Here is a 21,597-nt window from a genome sequence, read left to right on the forward strand (position 1 = left end):
TATCTGTGTGTGTGTCTGTGTGTGTCTGTGTGTGTGTGTCTGTGTGTGTGTCCGTGTGTGTCTGTGTATGTTTGGTTTCATGTGTAAAGGAAGTTTGTCTAGCCATGTTTGTGATAGGATGCAAGACAATGTACATCCCACTGAGCTCATTACATGTTTTCCCCTTACTCATTGACCATAGTTTTGTGTTTTCTTTTTTAATGTTGTATGATTTTATATCTGGCTCTTCCACATAATTTGCTTTGCAAATGAACTTTTCACTCAGTTCTGACCTGAAGAAGGGAGAAGTTGTCTGTGACCTTCCCTCTCATCTTGAGTGAACTTATTATCCTTACCCCCCCCCCCGTCCCTGCCACTTACCTTCACCCTCATGTCATTGACCATCTGATTCCTTAATAGGGGATTCCATGACTACTTTTTGGCAGGGAAGGGAAGCAGATTTAACTTGTCTTCTAGAAGGAAGCAGAATGCTTGTTCATGAAGACAGCTTCTTGAGATAAAGAAAGGGGCATGGAGCATGCTGTGATACTTCCCAGACAGCAAGGTGCACTAGAACAAAGACCTGCATGAAAGAAGAGTGCATTTGGGAGGTGAGCTCCATGTTGGGTGATCTCTGCTCTCACCTGTCTCAGAAGGGAAAGAGCAGGATGCTCAGTTACTTCCTTGATTTTTCTTCCTGAAAAATAAAACACAAGTACAAAGATGTTTGCAATAGGCAGTGAAGAAGCCATATTATGGAAATGCCCTGGGAGAACACCAAGTTTCCCCTAATCCCTGGAAACCCACTGCCTAGTCCTGTTGTTCTGCAGGCAACTAGGAGCTCTGCTTCCATTTGCTCTGTTTCCTGTAGTCTTTGTTTCAAATGTGCTTGGAAGTGTTTTAGACACACATATATATGTATGTATGTATGTATGTATGTATGTATGTATGTATGTATGTATGTATGTATGTGTTAGTCCAGTCTGGCAGGCAGATGTCCCCTACAGTCAAAGGAACTTACAGGTCACCACTTTGTGGTCTCTGTGTCTGTCTGTTCCTCTAGAGATAACTCCTCTAGGAAGACATAGGGACATGATACAACATAAATTACATTGTCAGAGAATAGGTCCTTAATGCTGAGGACATGTTCTCTCACCTTCAATAAGGGCGTGAGAATCATCAAGCAAGTGGCCATTACACGCTGTCTGGGAATGCAACCGAAGGACAGACAAAGAAGAAGACCTCGAGGCTTTGGATTTCGGGCGAGGCATAGTTTTCTTCTTCCTTGTGCCACTGTCTCACCTTCTGACAAATCTCCGTACATTGGCCCTTGTTCCCTCTTCTAGCATGTTATCTGTTTTTTGGTTGTTGTTGTTTATTATTTTAAGAATTGTGTGTGCTTGTGTGTGTGTGTGTGCACACGTGTGTGTGTGTGTGTGTGTGTGTGTGTGTGTGTGTGTGTGTGTGTGTGTGTGTGTGTGTGCAGGTACATATGGAGGCTAAAAGACAGCATTGGGTCAGCTGTGGCTGAAGTTACAGGTATTGATTTAGGTCTCGCCGTGTGGGTGATGTGAATCTAACTCAGGTCTTCTAAAAGAACATCATGAACTGTTAACCACCATGCCATCACTGTAGCTCCAAGGAGCTCTCTGATCATGAATTGTCCCTCTTCATGGTGCTGGGACACTCTGATATTAAATGGACCAGACTGGTGGTCTCTGGCTAATAATGGGTCTTTGGAAAAGACAGAACATAGGGATAGTGACACTTAGTCAATCCTCTGGAAGTGGGTTGTAGTCTTCTCCACTCTGGGCTTATATGAGATGGGAAATGCAGATGGATGAAAATAAAGGGCATGTTCTTATCAGATTAGTCAGGTTACAAAAGAGAGGGTTTCTGTGTCACGAGCAAGGTGGTGTCAGTCCCTACTGCTGCTATTAGCCTCCTGGAAAGTGACTTGGACTAAGAGAAAATAGATAACTGGTGGATAAATCAGACACAGAAGGACAGACATATCATCTTCTCATTCTGACTTCATATCAGTGAGACAAATGTCAGTCATAAGTGGCTGAAAAAGATGAGAGGACAGCAGAATAATGTTCACATTGAGTTAGAGAGGAAGAGCATGTGCTTGTGTTCCACAGTTAAACAGTATGACAGTTTTCAGGAAATGAATGCAGAAGAGGAGGCAGGCCTGGTTCTACTGACCTGCAACTTCAGGTCTTTAGAGGTTCAGGCAGGATGACCACCTGTTTGAGGCCCTGTTTGCACTACAGAGTGAGCTAAACTTGGGTTTCACTGAGATCCTGAATGGAGGGATGGTCTCTCAGCCTGGACACATGTGGGGGGGCTAGGCTGTGCCCAGGATGATATGACAGACCTTGAGAAACCCCCATGGAGGGCCTTACCCTCCCTGGGGAGCAAAAAGTGGTTGGGATAGAGTGGCCATGGGGGACAGTGGCAGAGGGGAGGGAGAGGGGAATGAGATTGACATGTAAAACAAGCTTGTTTCTAATTTAAATGAAAAAAGAAAAAGAGAAGTCTCCTTAAATAAAAATATATGAAGATGATGTCAAAATATTGGGGGAGACAGAGACCTAACTGGAGATCACCTGTCACCAAGCAATGTTTCCAGTGCTGGGTTTGGGTTATATGTAATTGAGTTCTTGGCCAAAGTGGCCACACAGTATCAACAAATATCCTAGGCTGTTGCCAAGACTATAGGTTGCCCTCCACAAACTCACAGCAAAGCCCTGAGCTGAAGACAGCACCTACATAACTCACTGAACATGGAGATGTTGAACTGGTCCCTACATAGAGCCTTTACACCTGAGTTTGAGACTTTGGTACAGGAAGTGACCCTTCACTGTATCTAAAGAGAAATGTAAACACCAAGCTAGTGACAACCATTTATATACAGTGGTGTACCTGCAAGATATGGTAATGCAATGATGGCACAAACTTTTGAGAGTAACCAACCAATAACTGATCTGTCTTAGGTCCATTCCACAAGATGAAAACCATACAAGACAGTGCCTTGGTGTGCAAGATCCTGAGACTAGATATCTGAGGGACCTAGGGCAAAAGAAAATAATATTGGTCTAAAAGAAAAAAAAAGTACTAATAAAATGAGTCCTAATGATATTCTACTATACTTAGAAATCAGGGCCTTGTTTAACTACTATCAGAGAAGCTTCCTCATGCAGCTTATGGGAACAAATACAGAGACCCACAGTTAGACATTACACAGAGTGAGGAGCCATGGAACACTCAGCCCTGAATGGAATGTCTTCATCAAATTCCTCCACTCAGAATTCAGAGACTTCATGAAAGAAGAGGTGGAAATAATGTAATAGCCAGAGGTTATGGTTGACACCACAAAAACAAGGCTTTCTAAATCAACATGAGCAAAACTCATGAGAACTCACAGAGATTCAAGCAGCATGCACAGGTCCTGCTTGGGTCTTTACCTCATCCTCTGTGCTTATACTACCGTTTCCAGTTTAGTGTTTCTGTGGAATTCCTCAAAATGTTAATAAGTAGTTCTCTGACTTTGTACCCTCTCTTGGCCTCTTCTCCTTGTGCTGATCTGTCTTTTCTGCCATTGATGCAATACATTTTGTTTAATCTTACTATATTTTATCTTGTTATATTTAAAAATAAACGACTGACTGAATGAAAAGCTAGCCACTAGGGTGAAGGTTAACCATGGAACTGTCAAATATACCTTCTAAGAGAGGAACAATTAGTTGTCTTCAATGGAAAAACACTGGTAATATTAATCACTCCAAGGCAGATCTTATTTTCAGGAGCAGTAGAACAACAAATAATAGACTCAAACATTTGTGTGTGTGTGTGTGTGTGTGTGTGTGTGTGTGTGTGTGTGTGTGTGTGTGTGTGTGTGTGTTTCTGTTTGTTTATGATTTAGTTGTTTTTTGTATTCTTTTTGGGGGGAATAGCAAAAAACAGTATTTAGGTCACTTACTAATATTCTTCTGCTCTGAAACAGCTTGACCCAGGCCATCATAATCACCATTGTTCCCAGCACCACTGTCTTCCACATTTGTACTAGTATGGCTCATTAAGCCCCACTTATATGTACAAAGTATTCCTGATCACATCCCAAAGCCCACATTCTGCCAACAAGCAGCATGGTCAGGCCTGTCACATCAACATCCCACTCCTAGTACCAAGTTTTGTCTTACCCAGTGTTCTATTGATGCAGATATAACATGACCATGGGAACTCTTATAAAGAAAAATGTTTAATAGGAGCTAGATTGAAGGTTCAAAGGTTTAATTACTTCTCATCATGGTAGGGAACATGGTGGTATTCAGCAGACACAGAGCTGAAGTAGCTGAAAGATCTATATCTAGACGTGCAGGCAGAAGGAAGAAAGAGAGTCACTGGGGCTGGCTTGGATTTTGAAATCTTAAAGCCCACCCCAGGGACACACTTTCTCCAACAAGGCCACACCTCCTAATCCCTCTCAAATGGTGCCATTCCCTGATGACCAAGGATTCAAATATTTGCATCTATGGGTGCCATTCTTATTCAAATAACCACAGTGATGCTGTAATTTATTTCTAGGTTTGGAATGTTTTGTTGTTGTAGTGGGATTTTTGGCTAATATTTTTGAAAGAACTTAAAAGTTGGGTAGGGAGGAGGGGAGGATCTGGACAAATTCTGGGGAGGGAAAAATATGATCAAAATATATATGAGTTTAAAATTGTTCTAAATAATAAAATTTTAAAACTTTAAAATTTTCAGTTTACAGTAAATTTTCCCTTTTATTGTTTCCTCCCTGATAGATTGATTTATCACTGCAGTTGTGGGTTCCTTTTTCTGTTTGAGGCAAGTTGTCACCCTCAACCTTCCCCGCTTTGACCCTTTCATCTTGTTCTAGAGGTATCTGAATTCCTGGGCTTCCAGAGCATCTTAGAATACAGTCTTGCGCTACAGCATCGTCATGTGAGGTTCTATGTTTGTATGTGTGGGGATGAGCTCTGAGACAAAAGGGGTGAGATGAGTGCCACATCTGTGTTAAGGTCTCCTGACTGGTGATTTTCAGTACTCAGGGGAAGGGTGTGCATCTCTATTTTTTTTTATTTTTTTATTAGTTCAAATTCGTAACAAGCTTGCTTCACATGTCAATCCCTTCTCCCTCTCCTCCCCCCAGCCCTCCACCTGTCACCTCATCCACCCTCCACTCCCCAGGCAGGGTAGGGCCCTTGATGGGGCTGCCCAAAGTCCCCTCATCATCCTGGCCCGGACTAGGCCGTCCCCCATGTGTCCAGGGCAAGAGTGCATCCCTTTACGTAGGAAGGGATCTCAAAGTCCCTTCTTACACCAGGGGAAAATACTAATCAACTATCAGGGGCCCCTAAAGTGCAGAGGCCTCCTCATTGACATCCATGTTCAGGGGTCTGATTCAGTCCTGTGGTGGCCTCCCAGACAGCAGTCTGGGGTCCATGTGCTTCCCCTTGTTCAGGCCGGCTGATTCTGTGGGTTTCACCAGCCTGGTACCGATCCCTTTGATCTTCATTCCTCCCTCTTTGCATCTAGGTTCCAGTGTGCTACAGTGTGCTTTTCATTTCCCTTATTGCTTCTGCTATTTCTTGTTTGGCTGAAGACATGAATATATCTTAGAACTGAAGATTATAATATAATTTGCACATTCCCATACCATCACCCTCAATTTTCCTGACTGTCATAAGAAATTGCCCCAGGGGCTATAGATATAAGTCAGAGCGTAATAGCACTTACTGCTCTTGCAGAGAACCTATGTTGATTTCCCAACAGTCAGGTGTCATCTCACAACCTGATGTAAATTCCAGTTCTAGTGATCTGATCCCTTTTCTGAATTCTGCAGCATGCCTCATGAACCTAGTACACAGATACATTCAGGCACCCTCCTACACAAAAGTAAATACATATTCCATGAGATTGTTCTTCAAAAATCTGCAAAACCTCTGTGGAATAAAACAAGAGAAACTTCAGCTAGATCCTGCACACCCTTCTCTGGAATCTAACCAAAATGTTTCTGACTGACCCTCCCCTATCATCCAGAAACCCAGAAGACCTAGTTCAGGCTTTATATGTACTGCCGCAGCCTAATCTAGCCACCTATGGCTGAGCCACAATCAAACTAGGCTTCTATCAGGGACCACCCTGCATGTTCCCCAACATATATGTACCTTCCCAGGCAACCGTCAATCTTTCTACCTAGCCTCATCTATAACCATACTCCAGTTATGTACCAGGAGAAACACCCTGAACACTAATGGAGTCGCCTCTATCCAAATGATTTTATTCTACCCAAGCCATTCACAATCTGTAGTAAAAACATACCTGTACATCCTCTCTTTTGTCCCAGCCTGCCCTGTCCATTTCAACTTTGCACATAACAAAAAATGTTATATGCCCAAATTCCATAACAAAAATACCAACAATTTGAAAGACCAAGTCAGTATCTTTGGTCAACAACCTACTAGTTCTGTAGAAATGTTTGCAAATGAAAATAGTCCACATGAATCCCCGGACAAAGAATTTAACAGAACAATCATAAAGTTCATTAAAGATTTCACAGAATTTAAAGGAGACACAAAGAAACATCACAGTGAAATTGAGAACTTCAAGTGAATAAATATCTGAGTGACGACTAAAAACACACAAATATAAAGCTGATGGAAATGATGAATAACCCAGGACCTGAAGGCAGAATTCAATCAGAGGATAGAAACACTGAAGAGAAGTGATGAAGCTTAAATCAAAAGGGAATTGAAAAATCTACACAGTTAGGAAACTCAAAGTCTTCCGGGCAGAATGAATCAATCAGAAGATAGGATATAAAACCTAGAAAGAAAACTAGAGAAAAACAATAAATAAGAGAAAAACATGAAATGAATCTCCAGAAAATGTGGGATGCCATGAAAAAACTAAAACTTCACATTATAAGTAAATATGAGGGAGAAGAATTCCAGGACACTGGCTAGCACTATATCTTCTACAAGAACTTAGGAGGAAACTTCTGTAACTAAAGATAGAGATACCTATCAATATCTAAGAGGAATACAGAACACCAGAAAGTTAGGACCAGAAAGAGACTTCCCCACAACACATAATAATCATAAAGCTAAATATACAGAACAATGAAACATTGTTAAAAGCTACCAAGCAACATATAGAGGCAGGAACATTACAACATCACATGACTTCTCAGTGAAGACTCTGGAATACAGAAAGTCTATGATAGGCATTCTTTAGGTTCTGGGAGACAATAGATGCCAGCTTAGTGAAACTATCAATCTCAGTTGGGGGTCAGAGAATAAAATACCACAAGAAAACATATTTAAGCAATTTTTATCCACAAGTCCAGCTCTACAGAAGGCACTAGTAATAAAACTTTCATCTGAAGAGGTTAATAGGTGTATAATAACAGAAACAGCTCAGAGCAATTGCCCCTTGAAATCCTGAAAATGTGTCTATTGTATGGTGCACATATTTTAATTTTAATTTTCCAAATTCTGCAAAGTAAAGCACATCCATTTGCCAAATTTCATTTTTATGTATGCTTTTAGGGTTAAGGAGTTTGGCTGTAGGACTTTTTCCTTACTATTTCCTTAGCTTGAGGCTTAGTGATGGAAAAATTCTTTTTTAAACTGTTGTTATTCACATGATGCTTTTAAAATGAAATTCTGAGGTCTGCAGCACACTTCCTTTTAAGAAATGATCAATTTCATCATTGCCTTTTGCCAGAGGATTTGAAGACCTGTTTGGGATCTGATGTGTGAGGTCTATATAGGATAAGTCCTATTCCTGATAATTTCTTGTAATTGTATAAATGATGAACCTAATTCCGTATCATCAGGAATAAATTCAGCAGTCTCAATGTGTAAAATGACTCTCTCTGCATATTGAGAGGGTAAATATATTGAGAGGTTCTGTAAAATCCATAAGTACCATGAGAATGACATACAATTCTGTCTTTTGTACAGAGTTGTAAGGACTTTGAACTACTTTACTCATATTTCCTGGTTTATATCCTGCCTCACCTGATTTGTTTGCATCAGTGTAGAATGTATGGACTCCAGAGATTGGTGTTTTCCTTACAATGTGTGGAAAGCTCCAAATGATTTTCTTTATGAATTTTATTCTCTCACTTTTGGAATAATTGTTGCTAATTGTTCCCAAAAAGGTACTGCAAGCCCTTTGCCAATATTCATTATCTTTCCATAAGGAGGAAATTTCCTCAGAAATCTTTTCTATATATGTTTTAATTTTGTATTCTGTTTATGTGGTAGAAATATCCATTCTAATATGATATCTTCCCTCTACATCAAAACCCCTGAAGGCTATTCCATAGATGGTAATATAACCAGAATGCAGTCGAGCTTTGTATCCACACAGTCCACATGTGCCTGTAGTATTCTGATTTTTATCCATTCTAATTGTTTTTCAGCTTCAGCTGATAATATTCTTTGACTATTTAAGCTGTCTGTATATCTTGCAGAGAGCTCTAAGGACACATCTCAGGCTACAGTGGGCTTTCAGTGATGCAACTGCCTTTAAATCATTCACATTGTTGCAAGTATTCAATTACCTGTTCTTCTGTAAATGACCCTAATGAACTCGTTGGTTCACAGAATTAAATATTAGTAGGGTGAGTTGGTCTGTTGAGTCTTTATCTGGGGTGAGGAGTCATATGTTCACATATCCCCAGAAAAAAGTAGAAATACTTCTATCATTACAGTCATCCCATTATTCATCCACTTTCCTATTTCCAAGGAAACACTGACTTGCATTCTGCTTTAAAAATTAATTTGCAAACAATTCCTGCCTCCATCCACTGGCCCAGTCCTGCCTCCATCCTCCGGGCCAGGTAAGACAGGGGCTGTTTCCGGTTCCAGTTCCGGTTCTGCGGCCATGCTCAGAGACATCTGATGCCAGGGGTCTGTTCACCGGATCTGAACTTGGCAGCAGGATCTAACACATGCAGACATTGCCAAGGCCCCAGTATAAGTGCCAACTCCATCCACAAGAAGAGGGCAGAAATCAGAGTATTGGAACTGTTTGCATCTACCAGAAGGGAACCTTGGTTCCATACCCACCAGGAAAGGAAGAGACTCCTGCTATACCCACCAGAAGAAAGGATGAGAAGAAGACAATTCACATTCAACAGAAAACCCAACATGACACCACCGGAGACTAGGAACCATACACCAGCAAGACCTGAACATCACAATGCAGATGAAGCAGAAGAAAATTACCTTAAAAACATCTTCATGAAAATGATAGAGGACCTCAAAGAGGACATGAGAAAATCCCTTAAAGAAATGGAAGAAAAAACAAACCAAAAAATACAAGATATCAATAAACCTCTCAAGGAAACAGATCAAGACCTAAAAACTGAAATAGAGACATTAAAGAAAGCACAATCTGAGTAAATGCTGGAAATAGAAAAGCTGGGTGAACAATCAGGAACTAAAGATGCAAGCATAACCAACAGAATACAAGAGACAGAAGAGAGAGTCTCGAGAGTTGAAGATACACTAGGAGAAATAGACTCATCAACCAAGGAAAATCTTAAGTCTAACAAATCCCTAACACAAAATATCCAGGAAATATGGGACACTGTGAGAAGACCAAACCTAAGAATAATAAGTATAGAAGAAGGGGAAGAAATCCAACTCAAAGGCACAGAAAACATATTCAACAAAATCATACAAGAAAACTTTCCCAACCTAAAGAAATACATGCCAATGAAAATACAAGAAGCAAACAGAACACCAAGTAGACTGCACCAAAAACGAGGGTCTCCTCGACACATAACAATCAAAACACCAAACATACAGAATAAAGAGAAAATATTAAGAGCAGAAAAGGTAAAGGGGCAAGTAAACCATAAAGGCAAACCTATCAGAATTACACCTGACTTTTCCTGGGAAAATCTGAAACCCAGAAGGTCCTACACTAAGAGACCACGGAGGACAGACCAGACTACTATACCCAGCAAAGCTTTCAATGACTATAGATGGCGAAAACAAGATATTCAATGACAAAACCAGATTCAAACAATACATATCCACCAATCCAGCCACACAGAAAGTTCTCAAAGGAAAAATGCAACCCAAGGAAGTTAACTAAACCCAGAAAAATATAGGCAATAGATAATCCCACTTTACCAACAGCCAAAAGGATAAAGGTATAAAATCCCACACACAATTTCGACACCACCACCAAATCCAAAACAAACAAGAATGAACAATCAATGGTCATTAATATTCCTCAACATTAATGGTCTTAACTCACCTATAAAAAGACACAGATGAGCAGAATGGATAAGAAGACAGAATCCATCCTTCTGCTGCATAAAAGAAACACACCTCAACTTCAAAGAAAGAGGCTACCTAAGAATTAAAGGTTGGGTAAAGATTTTCCATACAAATGGACCCAAGAAACAAGCAGGGGTAACAATAGTAATATCCAACAAAATGGACTTTAAACTAATATCAATCCAAAGAGATGAAGGATCCTACTGATCACAGAAGTCCATCAGGATGAATTCTCAATTTTTAACATTTATGCCCCAAATACAAAGGCATCCATGTGTGTAAAGAAACATTAATATCTCAAATCACACATAAAACTGCACACACTTATAGTGAGAGACTTCAACATCCCACGCTCACCACTGGACAGGAACACTAGACAGAAACTTAACAAAGAAACAAAGGAACTAATAGAAGTTATTGCCCAATTGGACTTAAGATATATATATATATATATATATATATAATATATATATATATATATATATATATATCCAAATACAAAACAATTTACCTTCATTGCCCAGGGAACCTTCTCTAAAATTGACCACATACTTGGCAACATAGCAAACCTCAACAGGTACAAAAAAATTGAAATAACCCTCAAGTAAATTCCATCTAACATGGACTGGATACTAACATTTTCTTTCTACAGGACCCCACATGACTATCATCGTCCCATTTCAGCAGGAAGTAACTTGGAGAATGCTACGCCCCCTTTCCCCATTGTTGTCACTTAGGATAGTGTATATACCTAGTTAGGAATAGCTTCCTATTGTTTATGGTTCGGATTGGAAGGAGGTGTTCAGGCTTGGACACCTCTTTCAGATGACTTTAGGGTTTAGTTAAAATAGATAGTTAGGAGGTGACATAAGCAGATTGTTGTATCTTCTTATATTTTACCTTTATACTGTTAAGTTTTAATCCTCTTTTAGACTAAAAGGGGAATTGTAGGGGAAGCTGTAGCCACGCCTTCTTAGGGGCTGGCTACAGGAGTACCTGACCAGGCTTGTGAGGGCGTGGTCAGAGTGAGTAGGGGGACTGCGTTTTGGTTTCGGTTTCTCTTTTTGCTTCTTGCTGTACAGACTGCTACCACCGGCTGGCTGGTTCGCTCTGTGAGTAAGGCTTTTCCCTATTAAATACCCTTATATTTCTACCTGACTCCGTATTGGTAATTTCCCACTATATAACCCCCTGTGTCTTATCCGACCACCATGCTTTAAAGTTAGAATTGAACAACAACACGAATTGCAGAAAATCTACAAACTCATGGGAATTAAGCAACACACAATTGCACGATTCCTGGCTCAAAGAAGAAATTTTTAAAAAATTAAAGATTTCCTAGAATTCAATGAGAATGTGGTCACAGCATACCCAAACTTATGGGACACTTTGAAAGCAGTGCTAAGAGGAAATTTCATAGCACTAAGTGCCCACATGAAGAAACTGGAGAATAGTCACACTAGAGAATTAACAGCACAACTGAAAGCTTTAGAACACAAAGAAGCCCATACACCCCGGAGGAGAAGACACCAGGAAATAATCAAATTGAAGAACAAAATCAATAAAATTGAAACTAGGAGAACAATACAAAGAATCAATATAATGAAGAGTTGGTTCTTCAAGAAAATCAACAAGATACACAAACTTTATCCAAACTTACCAAACAGCAGAGAGTGAACATGAAAATCAATAAAATCAGGAATGAAAAGGGGGACATAACAACAGACACAGAAGAAATCCAGAGAATCATCAGGTCATACTTCAAAAACCTATATGCCTCAAAATTTAAAAATCTAAAGGAGATGGACAATTTTCTGAAGAGATTTCACTTACTAAAATTAAATTAAGAACAGATAAACAACTTAAGTAGACCTATAAACCCTAATGAAATAGAGGCAGTCATCAGAAGTCTCCCAACCAAAAAAACCCAGGGCCAGATGGCTTCAGTGCAGAATTTTACCAGAAATTCAAGGAACAGCTAATACCAATTTGCCTCAAAGTATTCCACAGAATAGAAGCAGAAGGTTCATTGCCAAACTCTTTTTACGATGCTTCAATAACCTTGACACCCAAGCCACACAAAGACACAACTAAGAAAGAGAAATACAGACCAATATCCCTCATGAACATAGATGCAGAAATACTCAATAAAATACTGGCGAATTAAATCCAAGAACGCATCAGAGAAATCATACACCATGATCAAGTAGGCTTCATCCCAGGGATTCAAGGAAGGTTCAACATACGAAAATCCATCAATGTAATCCACCATATAAACAGACTGAGGAAAAAAACACATGTTCAATGGTTTCCTTCCAGATGATGATTGAGAAGCTAATTTTAAAAAATGGTGCCAAGTACCACAGGAGTAACAGAACTGGGGATTTTGATTTTTACTTTTTTTTTTAAATGGAGAGTGCTGGGTGTCTCTACAATTTTGTTCAAATGACTGCAGAACCTGGAAGAGCTGTTGCTGCTATTGAATTTTTGGAAACTTTAACTGTGCTGTCAACTTTGGAAAAGTATCCCAGTTTACAGTGTTGAGTTGGCATTGTACAAAAATTAACAGCCATATTGGTCCAGAAATGTTGAACTTAATTGTTTTCCATTTGTACAGGGGTAACACACTGTATTAAATATGTAAGGTCTTTAAAAAAAATAGAAGGGATTTTGAGAGCCCATCCCTTGTGAAGGGATGCTCTCTTGACCTGAACACACAGGGAAGGGCCTAGGCCTGGCCCAGGATGATGTGGTAGACTTTGGGGAGCCCCTTTGGAGGGCCTTACCCTGCCTGGGGAGTGGAGGGGGGATGGCTAGGGTCAGGTGGGATGTTGGGGGGAGGGGAGGGAGACAGAGAAGGGATTGACATCTGAAGCAAGCTTCTTCCTAATTTAAACTAATTAAATAAAATAAAATTTAAAAAAAAACACATGTTAATCTCACTAGATGCTGAAGAAGCCTTTGACAAAATCCAACACCCCTTCATGATAAAGGTCTTGGAGAGATCAGGAATAACAGGAATATACATTAACATAATGAAAGCAATATACAGCAAGCCAACAGCCAACATCAAATTAAATGAAGAGAAACTCAATATAATTCCTCTAAAATCGGGGACGAGACAAGGCTGTCCACTCTCTCCATTCCTCTTCAATATTGTCCTTGAAGATCTATCTAGAGCAATAAGACAACAAAAGGAGACCAAGGGAATACAAATCAGAAAGGAAGAAGTCAAACTCTCACTATTGGCAGATGATATGGTAGTCTACATAAGTGACCCAAAAACTCTACCAGGAACTCCTACAGCTGATACACACCTTCAGCAAAGTGCCAGAATACAAGAATAACTCAAAAAATCATTAGCCCTACTACATACAGATAATAAATGTGCTGAGAAATAAGTCAGAGAAACATCACCTTTTACAATAGCAACAAACATAAAATATCTTGGGGTAATGCTAACCAAACAAGTGAAAGATCTGTATAGTAAGAACTTTGAGTCTTTAAAGAAACACATTAAAGAAGATACCAGAAAATGGAAAGATCTCCCATGCTCTTGGATAGGTAGGATCAACACAGTAAAAATGGCAATCTTGGCAAAAGCAATCTACAGATTCAATGCAATCCCCATCAAAATCCCAGCACAATTCTTCACAGACCTTGAAAGAACAGTGCTCAACTTCATATGGAAAAACAAAAAACCCAGGACAGCCAAAACAACCCTGTACAATGAAGGAACTTCGGGAGGTATCACCATCCCTGACTTCAAGGTCTATTATAGAGCCATACTACTGAAAACACCTTGGTATTGGCACAAAATTAGACAGGTTGACCAATGGAATCTAATTGAAAACCTGGATATTAACCCACACACCTATGAACACCTGATGTTTGATAAACAATCCAAATATATATGCTGGAACAAAGATAGCATCTTCAACAAATGCTGCTGGCATAACTGGATTCAGTTATATAGAAGATTGCGGGTAGATCCATATCTATCACCATACACAAAACTTAAGTCCAAACGAATCAAAGACATCAATACAAATTCAGCCACACTGAACGTCCTAGAAGAGAAGGTAGTGGTACCCTTGAAGGAATTGGTACAGGAGATCTCTTCCTGAACATAATACCAGTAGTACAGACATTGAGATCAACAATTAATAAATGGGACCTCCTGAAACTGAGAAGCTTCTGTAAGGCAAAGGACACAGTCAGCAAGACAAAACGCCAGCCCACAAAATGGGAAAAGATATTCACCAGCCCCATATCTGACAGAGAGCTGATTTCCAAAATATGCAAGGAGCTCAAGAAGCTAGCCACCAAAACACCAAACAATGCAATTAAAAAGTGGGGTGCAGAGCTAAATAGAGAACTATCAATAGAGTAATCTATAATGGCTCAAAGACACTGAAAAAAGTGCTCAACACCCTTAGCCATCAGGGAAATGCAAATGAAAACAACCCTGAGACACCATCTTACTCCTGTCAGAATGGCTAAAATAATAATAAAAAAAACTAACAACTGGAGAGGTTGTGAAGAAAGGGGAACACTACTCCTTTGCTGGTGGGAGTACAAACAGGTACAACCACTTTGGAAATCAGGATGATGGTTTGTCCGGAAAATGGAAATAAGTCTGCCTCAAGATCCAGCAATTCCTCTCTTGGGCATATACCCAAAGAATGCACATTCATACAATAAGACATCTGTTCAACTATATTCATAGCATCATTATTTGTCATAGCCAGAACCTGGAAGCAAACTAGGTGCCCCTCAACTGAAGAATGGATACAGAAAATGTGGTACATTTACACAAGGGGAAAACAATGGAATCTTGAAATTGGCAGGCAAATGGATGGAACTAGAAGAAACCATCCTGAGTGAGGTATCCCAGTCACAAAAAGACAAACATGGTATGTACTCACTCATGTATGATTTTTAGATATAGATCAAAGGATTACCACTCTACAATCCACACTGCCAGAGGAACTAGGAAACAATGAGGACCCCAAGAGAAGATTGCATAGTCCCTGGATGAAGGGGAGGGGGACGAGAACCCCTGAGCAAATTGGGAGCAGGTAGAGGGGGCAGAGGAATGAGGTGGGAAGGGCAGAAGGGGCAAAGGGGAGAAGGGGAGGCGGGAGGAGAACAAGAGGACTGAGGCAGGGGAGGAATAGAGGAGATGCCTTGATAGAGGGAGACAGTACATGTTTGTAGAGAGGTCTGGCACAGAAGAAATGTTAAGGGATCCACAGGGATGACCGCAGCTAAGAATCTAGACAGTGGTGGAGAGGATGCCTTTGATGCCCTTCCCCTATAATGAGATTGATAACTACCTTGGTTACCATTCCTATAGCATTCATCTCATAGCTGATCAAAGAAGAAACAGGAACACACAGCTAAGCACTGAACCATACTCCTGGAATCCAGTTTCGAAGAGGGAAGAGGAATGAGCAAATGAGCCAAGATGGTGCTGGAAAAACCCATATAACAGTTGACCTGACCCAGTGAGAGCAAGGAGACACTAGTCAGAAAGATGGGGAATGAGTTTTGAACCGAACCAAGCCCTCTGAATGTGGGTGCCAGCTAGGAGGCCTAGGCAGTCTATGGGACCTCTAACAGTGGAGCCAGTCTTTATCCCTAAAGCACAAAAGGACTTTTGGAGCCCATTTTCCTATATAGGGATACTATTGCAGCCCAGATACAACAATGAGGGCCTAGACCCTCCCCAAATGATATGATGGACTTTGTCAGTCTTCCATGGAGGGCCTCACTATCCCTGGGGAGGAGGTAGGGGTAGGTTGGGGGGTTGGGGGGAACATGAGTAGATGGGAGGGAGAGGGAATGGGGGATGTATATGTAAATATGAGTGCCTCTAAAATAAAAAAGTAAATAATAAAAAAATAAACAAATAAATACTTAATACATTATTACGAGGCACTAGGTATTACAAGGCATAACAAGTAGATCTAAGCTTTGAAATCTTTTTTCACTTAATCTTTTTCATTTGAATTAGAAACAACATTCTTTTACATGATAATCCCATTTCCCTTCTCCCTCCCGTCCTCCCCTACCACCCCCTCAACTAAAACCCTACCTATCACATACCCTTTCTTCTATTCTTCACCTGAAAACTTATATTGATTAAATACATACACATTTGTGAATATTAACTACTTTAAATTTTCACTAATGTATTAAAACTAAAAATGCCATGGCTAGAAAACTATTTTTCTGAATAAACTTTATTTTATATAAACATTTATACTTTATTAAAATCATATCAAAAATTAAGAAAATGAAATGTAATTTCATCGCTTTCTGTCTCCCCTTTCCTTTCCTCAACCCTGCCAATATACATTGCCTGTTCCTTTCTGCTATCTCTCAAAATCATGTCCTCTATATCTTTAATTGATGTTACATATTTTTAACAACTGGGGAAGGCTTTTGCAAAGTGGTGGCTCCATATACCATTGTTAGAAAGGTTTCCATTGTAGCACAGAGTACCCTTGAATGCATGATCTTCCTGCTTCAGCCTCCTAAAACAGCTGTGACTACAGGTGTTTGTCAGGAACACAGGCTCTGCTTACTTCATTTTCCATTCCTTGTGACAATGTAAGGGAGTTCTGTCTCTTCCATGTCTCTTCAAATACCTCCTCTGTTGAGTCAGTTTAATATGCAGCTTTCTATAAATGTGTAGTGATTTATCATTTGATTTTAACTTGTATTTTACTAATGAAAATGATGTTGGACATGGTTTTCTGTGCTTTTTCTCCTCAAATTCTTGGCCTATTTTGCTTTATTTTTTTCATGATTCTAGGAAATCTAGAATTTGTCCCTGGGTAGGCAAGGGCACATTCATTGAGCAATACACATAGTCCTTATCTCTTTGTTCTTTTGTGGGTTATGCTCATGATCTAAGCTATCTTCTCTTAATAAGCTTTACAAATTTGTATCCTGTGATTATTTTGTAGTTTTGTCTTCTCTGTTGTGACATTGTGTATATATGATTCAGTGTTATTTGGTGGTTTTATGTCTGGGTTTTTTTGTTTGTTTTTTGCTTTGTTTTTGTTTTTTGTAGGAAAACAGTAGGACTCCAAGAACATTCTTTTAAATATTGAAGTTATTCCAGCACTATTTACTTTAAGACAAAATATTTTTCAGTTAAAATATTGTAAGTTTTTCTACTTTCATGTTTTATACTAATAGAAAGAGGGAGATTGAGAAAATAGGAAGAGGCATAGAGAATTGTGCTCAATGTATAATATATAATTCTATGAATTTTTTTACTTTTAAAATTATTTATTTTTTACTTTGTGTACATTGGTGTTTTGCCTACATGTATGTCTCTGTGAAGGTGTCAAATCCTCTGGAACAGAAGATACAGAGAGTTATGAGCTGTCATATGGGTGCTGGGAATTAAATCCAGGTCCTCTGGAAGTACAGCCATTTCCCCAGCTGAGCAATTTTGCTGCAACTTCTCTCATTCCATTGATCACCAGGGTTGATTGGGCTGCTCTCCATCACTACTCAATGTGCATCCTTCCCAGAGCTGCATGCTTGGGTGGAAAAGACAACCTTCCCCAAATAAATGAGGGCCAGTCTTTGGTCAATGATATGTGAGTAGTTGTGTTTCTGCTGCTAGAAGATATAAACAAACTATCAAAGCAAATTTATTTATTTTTTAATGTGAGGTTCAAATGTGCCATGATGCCCATATGGAAGTCTGAGAACAATTTATTCAATTTGGTTTACTCCTTCCACTGTATAAATAACAGGGTTGAACTTGGGGTTTTAGCCTTGGTAGCAAGTATCCTTTGCATACTGAACTTTAAAAAAGTACAATAGATCTTTTGTTTCTCCATATAAAGCTGAGTATTGTTCTTTGAAGATCTGTGAAGAATTGTGCCAGTATTTTGATGGGGATTGCGTTGAATCTGTAGATTGCTTTTGACAAGAATGCCATTTTTACTATGTTGATCCTACCTATCCAAGTGCATGGAAGATCTTTCCATTTTCTGGTATCTTCTGTAATTTCTTTCATTAAAGACTCAAAGTTCCTGCTATGCAGGTCTTTTCCTTGTTTGGTTGTGGCTATTGTAAAAGGTGATGTTTCTCTGATTTGTTTCTCAGCCCTCTTACCATCTGTATATAGTAGGGCTACTGATCTTTTTGAGTTAATCTTGTATCCTGCCACTTTGCAGAAGGTGTTTACCAGTTGTAGGAGTTCCCTGGTAGAGTTTTGGGTTGCTTATGAAAACTATCATATAATCTGCAAACAGTGCAAGTTTGACTTCTTCCTTTCCGATTTTTATCCCCTTGATCTCCTTTTGTTGTCTTATTGCTCTAGATAGAACTTCAAGTACGATATTAAAGAGATATGGAGAGAGTGGACAGTCTTGTCTTGTTCCTGATTTTAGAGGAATCACATTGCGTTTTTCTCCATTTACTTTGATGTTGGCTGTTGGTTTACTGTGTATTGCTTTTATTACATTCAGGTATGTTCCTGTTATCCCTGATCTATCCAGGACCTTTATCATGAAGGGGTGTTGGATTTTGTCGAACACTCCTTCAGTATATAGTGAGATGATCATGTGGTTTTTCTTTTTCAGTTTGTTTATATGGTGGATTATATTGATGGGTTTTCTTATTTTGAACCAACCCTGCATCGCAGGCATGAAACCTACTTGTTCGTGGTGGATGATTTTTCTGATATGTTCTTGGAATTGATTTGCAAGTATTTAGCCAAAATAACAGTGTACAATAAAGGAACTTCCGGAGGCATCACCATCCCTGACTTCAAGCTCTATTATAGAGCTATAGTCCTGAAAATAGCATGGTACTGGAACAAACATAGATAGGTAGACCAATGGAATCAAATTGAAAACCCTGATACTAACCCATATAGAAACACCTGATATTTGAAAAAGAAGCTAAAGATATACAATGGAATAAAGAAAACATCTTCAACAAATGGTGCTAGCATAACTGGAAGCTGGCATGTAGAAGACTGCAAATAGAACCATGTCCATAGTCATGGACAAATCTTAAGTCCAAATGGATCAAAGACCTCAACATAAATCCAGCCACACTGAACCTCTTAGAAGGAAAATGGGAAGTACCCTTGAACTAATTGGTACAGGAGACAGCATCCTGAACATTACACCTGTAGCACAGACACTGAGATCAAAAATTTATCAATGGGACCTCCTGAAACTGAGAAGCTTCTGTAAGGCAAAGACACTGTCAGCAAGACAAAACAGGAGCCCACAAATTGGGAAAAGATATTCACCAACCCTGTATCTTTCAGAGGCCTGATCTCCAAAATTTACAAAGAACTCAAGAAGCTAGTTTCCAAAACACCTAATAATCCAATTAAAAATTAGGTAGAAAACTAAATAGAGAATTCTCAAAAGATCAATCTACAATGTCTGAAAGACACATAAGAAACTGCTCAACTGCTCAGGGAAATACAAATCAAAACAACTCTGTGATAATAATCTTACTCCAGTCAGAATGGCTAAAATCAAAAATACTAATATAGGGGAAATGGTAGTCAAGACCCACCTGCAGGTTCAGAATAAAAATCCTCTCCTGACACCAAATATTGTGAAATGAAATAAAATTTGAATCACAATGAAGTCAGAGCAAGTTTAATGAGCAGATGTTTAATAGATAAGTACTCATGTAATGGAGTCAGTCTTGTACAGCCAAGCAGATCAGGGAACAGAGAGAGCCAAATGCCTGTGTCCCACATATTTAAAGTCTTGCTATGTCACTCTGACCACACCCTGGTGCGCATGGCCTGCTTCACCTGTGCCAGACCCCTAGAGGGCAGACCCCTACACACCAATGATAACTTATGCTGCAGAGGATGTGGAGAAAGGGGAACACTCCTCCACTGCTGGTGGGAGTGCAAACTTGTACAGCCACATTAGAAATAAGTATGGAGATTCCTCAGGAAAATGGGAATCAGCCTACCACAAAATCCAGTAATTTCAATATTAGGCATATACCCAAAAGAAGCACATTCATACAACAAGGACATCTGTTCAACTATGTTGATAACAGCACTATTTGTATTAGCCAGAACCTGAAAGCAACATAGATGCCCCTCTACTGAAGAACGGATAGAGAAACTGTGGTACATTTACACAATGGAGTACTACTCAGAGGAAAAAAACAATGGAATATTGAAATTTGCAGGGAAATGAATGGAACTAGAAGAAACCATCATGAGCGAGGTAACCCAGTCACAAAAAGACAAACGTGGTATGCACTCACTCATAGATGGATTTTACACATAGAGCAAAGGATTACCAGCCTATAATCGACACCACCAGAGAAGTTAGGCAACAAAACAGACTCTAAAAGAGACATAATTGTTCCCTGGAGAAAGGGAAAGGGACAAGATCTCCTGAGCAAGTTGGAAGTGTGTTGGAGGGGAGAGGGAGCTAGGAGAATGAAAATGGGAGAAAAGGAGGAGTGAGGAGGACATAAGGGAGCAGAAAGGTTGTGTAGGGGAAGAATAGAGGAGAACAAAATAAGAGAGGGAGCCACTACAGGTGTAAAGCAAAATCAGACAATAGGGAAATATCCAGAGATCTCCAAGGATGATGCCACATAACCATCTAAGCAACAGTGGAGAGGCTACCTTAAATACCTCCCCAGATAATGAGATTGATAACTGGCTTATATACCATCCTAGAGCCTTCATCCAGCAGCTGATGGAAGTAGAAGCAGACACCCACAGATAAGACCTGAACTGAACTGGAATCCAGTTGCAGTGAAGGAGGAGTGATGAGCAAAGGGGTCAAGACCACACTGGTGAAACCCACAGAAACAGCTGACCTGAACAAGAGGGAGCTCTTGGCCCCCAGACTGATCAATGGGAAACCAGCTTGGAACTAATCCAGAACCCATAAATGTGGGTGTCAGTCAGAAGGCCTCGGAAATATATGGTGCCTCTTGTAGTAGATCAGTACTTATCCCTTGCATAGGAATGAAGTTTGGGATCCCATTTCACATAGAGGGATACCTCCTCAGCCTAGACACACAGGGAAGGGCCTAGGCCCTATCCCAAAGTATATGACAGACTCAGAAGACCCCCCCATGGAAGGCCTTACTCTCCCTGGGGAGCAGAAATGGTATTGGATACATAGGAAATGGGGATTGACATGTAAACAATCTTGTTTCTAATTTAAATAAAAATAAATAAATACAATGGAAATGAATGTCCATGTATGTCTGGGTTTGTCTACATGTTCTACTATGCTTGAAA

General features: G+C 39.7%; 1 protein-coding gene across 6 annotated transcripts in view; it reads right to left on the reverse strand.

The window, feature by feature from the left end:
* The window catches only part of LOC100767016 (protein SSXA1), a 76,228-nt gene that overhangs the window by 10,193 nt on the left and 44,438 nt on the right, over nt 1-21,597 (reverse strand). For 5 of the 6 annotated variants that reach the window (XR_004771438.1, XR_003488287.2, XR_003488289.2 and 2 more), the window contains one exon: nt 361-562. The gene's annotated coding sequence lies outside the window, so the exon portion shown is untranslated. Of the gene's footprint in view, nt 1-360; nt 563-623; nt 677-21,597 lie in introns of all 6 variants that reach the window. The other variant, XR_003488288.2, reaches the window with a different exon arrangement.

This window comes from Cricetulus griseus, chromosome X (genome assembly GCF_003668045.3).
Source record: "Cricetulus griseus strain 17A/GY chromosome X, alternate assembly CriGri-PICRH-1.0, whole genome shotgun sequence".
Classification (NCBI taxonomy): domain Eukaryota; kingdom Metazoa; phylum Chordata; class Mammalia; order Rodentia; family Cricetidae; genus Cricetulus; species Cricetulus griseus.